This window comes from Microtus ochrogaster, unplaced genomic scaffold (genome assembly GCF_000317375.1).
Source record: "Microtus ochrogaster isolate Prairie Vole_2 unplaced genomic scaffold, MicOch1.0 UNK41, whole genome shotgun sequence".
In the NCBI taxonomy this organism is placed as follows: Eukaryota; Metazoa; Chordata; class Mammalia; order Rodentia; family Cricetidae; genus Microtus; species Microtus ochrogaster.
The window spans coordinates 3,172,505-3,177,702 of record NW_004949139.1 but is presented as its reverse complement, the minus strand read 5'-3'; the positions used below and the strand labels follow the sequence as shown (position 1 = coordinate 3,177,702).

General features: G+C 38.5%; 1 pseudogene; it reads right to left on the bottom strand.

Annotated features, from left to right (window-relative positions):
- Positions 1–1,377: 1,377 nt before the first annotated feature.
- LOC101991990 lies at positions 1,378–3,953 on the bottom strand (annotated as a pseudogene).
- Positions 3,954–5,198: the final 1,245 nt, after the last annotated feature.

The following is a 5,198-nucleotide window of genomic DNA, read 5'->3' as shown; positions in this document are numbered from 1 at the left end:
TCAGCTCCTAACACTAAATCAAGTCGCAGCTGCCAGATGCTGTCATGAGCAAAATGCAAACCATCTGTTCCTACCTTTATACTCTTGTCTTAGCACCCACCTTTGTTACCTTGTATTAACATTGTTTTTGTTTTTGATTTTGTTTTCTTTAGAAAGAAACTCTATGAGAGATGGTTTGAGAGATGGTTCTGTGTTTAAGAGAGCTTCTAAAGGCCTAGAATTCAGTTTCCAGTGCCCATATCATATGTTTTACACCCTTGTAACTTAAAACAAGGAGACCCAACACCCTTTTCTGGCCACTGTAGGCATCAGAATCTTCATGGTATACACTCATACAAACAGAGACGCACACACATACACATATACACATACACACAAATACATCTTTATCCCTTGATAAAAGGACCTTGTGTGTTCTTTATCCACCTGGATGCTTCTATCCCTTCAGACTAGAGTTTTCCTATGTCTATTAATCTTTCAGTTTCCCACAAGTTACATCCTTTCTATTATTCCAAATGAAATTACTGTCTGAGCTTGTTTGGTGACCAAAAGGTTACTAAGCAGTGACTGTTCCATATTTCAGAAATAAGAATTCAACTCACTGTCTTGACTGAGTCATCTCTTAAGAAATATCAAGACAGTGACATCTGTGCAAGCATGAGGACCTCGTCTCAGAACTCTAGCATCCTTGTAGAAACCTGTTGTGATGATCAATATCTGTAACCTCAGCACTGGGAGGTGGGTAGGAGGCAGAGACAGGAAGATTCCTGGGGCTCATTGAGCAAACACTCTAGAGAGATGAAAGAATACCAGTTTCAGAAAGAGAACATGCCTCAAAGAATAAGCTTGAAGGTGATGAAGGAAGACAACAGGCATCAATTTTTGGCCTCTATACATTTATGTGCAAACAGATATGAACATGCACCTATGTTCATGTACACACACACAGGAACACAAACAGATATGAACATGCACCTATGTTTATGTGCACACACACAGGAACACAAACACAGTCACACAAATGCACATGATGCACAGAAAAGGAAAAATATTAACACAAAGTCTGAAAAGTGAAAGTCACTAATGTATTCTGGAAATACCTATTATTACTAATCTAGTCACTTCTGCTAGTTTCATGTGATTTTCCGTGTAAATGCTACTTCATCAGACAATGATTAACATTTTTTGTACATAATTGGAGCTACTGTCCGTATTAAAAATTGGGAGCTTATTTTCCTCATTATTAAAAGTAAAATTTTTCATAAATTTACACATTGAATAACCTTTTCTTCAGATATCAGAATTTTATATTAGCTTGTAAAAAGTAAGGTCCAGTTTTTTTCTATGTATCACTCTTAACCTCATACATCTAAATGTTTATAGTTTATTTCTGATGTCCATAACTTCTCTTTCTTTTATCTGCTTAGTTCTAACCATAAATAACAGGATTAAGAGCAGGTGAGCTGACAACATAAAAATTGGCAAGAAGAATGTGGATGTACCTGGCAATTTTCAGCCAAATCGATGGGAAATATCAGAGAAAAGTGCTGGTGCATGGAAAGAAAGCATGAGGCAGGGAGGGGAGGAGAGAAAAATGTAGAGATCAGTAAAAGTCAAAAAAGAAAGAAAGAAAGAAAGAAAGAAAGAAAGGAAGGAAGGAAGGAAGGAAGGAAGGAAGGAAGGAAGGAAGACACAAACCACAAACATGAGAGCCACAGGTTCTGAGTGTCTTGAGCCGGGCGTCCTGAGTAGAGAGTTGAAACACAGCACAGAGGATCTAGACATAAGAAACGACAATGGCTATGATGTCACATATCAGGCTAGCAATGGTAAACAAGCCCTATTTGATGTTGACCTTGATGCTGGCACAGGGCAGGTGGGCAATGCCCATGAGTGGGGGATGATGTGGTGCCCACAAAATGGTAACTGTAAGATGAGAAAGACCAAAGGTCTTAGGAGGATGATCCAAGCAATTGATGAATACTACCTTCTTTGACAATACCAATGTATAGTGAAGAGGATTACAGGTAACCACACATCGATCATAGGCCATGGCCACGAACACAGCTGACTCCATGTCAATACACAGGTGGATGGAAAAACTTCTGGATGAGACATCCCTCAGATAATATTTCTTTCAGGTTAATTAAGCCAGAAGATTCCAAGCAGCTTAGACCCTAAGCAATAGAGGAGAGGGTGCCCAAACTGCCTTGTAGTCAGACTGATGATTATCTTAAATATCACCATAGAACCTTCATCGAGCAACTGATGAAACAGAAGCAGAGACCCACATTGGAGTACTGGGCTGAGCTCCCAAAGTCCAGTTGAAGAGTGAGAGGAGTGATAATTTGAGCAAAGAGGTCAAGGCCATGATGGAGACACCCACTGAAACAGTTTACCTGAGCTAATGGGAGCTCACCAACACCAACCAGACTGGGAAGGAATAAGCACAGGACCAAACTAGTTTCTCTGAATGTGGTTGACAGTTGCATGGCTGGACAGACTGGTGGGCCTTTGGCAGTAGGACCAGGATTTATCCCTACTGCTTGCATTAGCTTTTTGGGAACCTATTCTCTTTGGATGGATACCTTGCTCAGCCTGGATATAAGTTGGACCTTCCCCAAAGTAATGTGCCTTACCCTCTCTTAGGAGTGGATGGGGCTGGGGTATAATGGTAAGTGGAGGGAATGGAAGAAAGGGGGGGGAGTGGGAACTTTAACAGGTATGTATAATAAAAAAAGATAGCTTGTTTATAGACGATATTGCCTTTTATCAGAATGTATTTCTGACTTCTTCATAAAAGTCAGGTGTCCCTAGTTGTGTAGATTTATGTTCATCTTCAATTGATCAGTGTGTTTGTTTTTGTGCCAGTACCATGCTGTTTTTATTACTATAGCTTTGTAGTTTGAAATAAGGGATGATGACATCTCCGGAAGTTCTTTTATTGTCAGGATTGTTTTAGCTATTCTGGGTTTTTTGTTTTTCCATATGAAGCTGAGAATTGTCATTTCAAGGTCTGTAAAGAATTATGTTGAAATTTTGATAGGGATTGCATTAAATCTATAGATTTCTTTTAGTAAAATGACCAATATTACTCTATTCGTCTTACCAACCCATGAGCATGAGAGATATTTCCTTCCTCTAATATCTTTTCAATACCTTTTTTTAATGACTTAAAGTTTTCATCATACTAGTGTCACAATCAGCATCAACAAAAATACCACTTTCTAGGGTAGGAACACAGAGATTTAGAACTTTTAATTGAGAATATGAAGACACAAATAAAAATAATAAAACAGGAAACACAGACTATTACTGGAAGGGAGCTCCATTCAGTACTGAAATCACCCATATTTAATTTCCAATTGCTTAAAATACCCCTGACCCCAAAAAGTAGAAGTAAGATTAAAAAACTGCCTTAACATGATACAAGGAAATAACAGACTAGTTGAAGATTGTGGGCTACATCCATAATTAAACACTCTATTTAAAATGACTTGTATAAAACAAGTCATACTCATACCCTAGACCAAAACATTCTGTAGGCAAACCACTCCCTTGGAGGAATCCAATGTTTTCTCCTTAAATGAACTAGAACCTTAGTTGGATGGATCCTTAGGTTTTTGTTTGAGGTAAAAACATCTACTTCTCTATTCCTAAAATACAAGGTCTGGATATTAACCACAACTGTTGACAGTAAACTTGAGAGAGCAGAACTCTCTGATCTAAATCTAGGTAGAACCCTTGTTTGAAGTAGAAACACAATAACCTTGAAATAATAGAGGTGAGTTCTAATTCTCTGACCTTTGGTCAATATAGAAATAGACTCACATTTTTGGGCCTCCACCATTCCTCCCTTTTTATTGATTTTAACAAAGCCTGTGCTTCTAAAACAGGATAGATGATAGTGTCTGCATTAGGTGAACACTTTCCCATTTCCCAGACTTACCCATCTTCAGCACATGCATTCCAATCATACATGTTCATGTCTTGGATGCCTGGGAGGATAAAGGATCAAACCCATCTCTGACTCCTGACCTCTGTAATCAAAGGGTTAAGGGAGAAAGTACCTCTGGGCTCTGTGTCTCTGAGCCAAATGTCTGTCAAGAAAGTTCATTAGCAATTAGCTAATGGTAAGCAAGCAGATAATACTTTGTGTTAAGTACATTTCTATGGCCATCGTATCTCCTAATTAAAAGAGTGGAGAATCATCAGGGTTGGGAATGCCTACTTTGAATTTTTCTAAAGTATTCATTTGTATCAAAATCTAAATTTGTCTTATTAAACATGTCAAATTCAAGAATCCATTGGTATTGTCAAACTTTTCTTAGACAAGTTCTAATTTTTTTCTAATCATTAACATCTTATAGTGAAATAAAGCATTAACAAGTCAATACCATAACACAATTTGTCAAATCACAATTCTCTTAAATCCATTCTAACCAAAAGAAAGAGTTTTTGTAATGGGTAAGAGAACAAATGCAATGTTGCTTTTAAGCAATTGTCCCAGTCTCTGAGGAGCATCAAAAACCCTTAGGCTTCAGTCATTCCTTGTAACAAGTTTTTTTTTTTTTTTCCCTTGAGGGGAAAACTGGGGTCTCAGCTCTCAGGTTCTCTCAACATTTGAACAGCAGACTGAATACCTCACTGGCAAACTAAGTTCTGTGTCAAAAAGTATAAAACAGTCAAATGTTTAGTCTGTGCTTCTCATCTGGTTCCAAAGTAAACAGGACTCACTAAGTCTGGAAGTTGGCACAGAAAGTCCATCAAGAGGCTAGGAGTCACCATCACCATAATCTTCTTTCCCTTCTCAGCTTGATGCTGTAATTCAGGAGCATTGGTTCAGGTACCCCTTTCCTAGGCCTGCAGCATGGTGGTACACGGAAATCAGGACGAAAGACTCTCTCTAACTCCAACTCTTGTGTGGGAACCTTAGCAGCTACGATGTCATCATCAAGGCTGGCACCTTTCTGTTGAACACATCAACAAGATGTTCTGGTAACCATCTTGCTTGAGCCTCAACCTGTGAAAAAACACAGACATGCTCTTAACACAGGATCAGGTTTTTTCCTTAATCCATAAAGGGTCTCTCCACCTTGCTGTAGCAAATGTCATCTTGGTGCCATCAAGCCAAAATCTGTCTGCAGCAAGTTGTTCATGGAGATTCATATTAAAGAAGTTTAGTGTAAAAAGTGCAT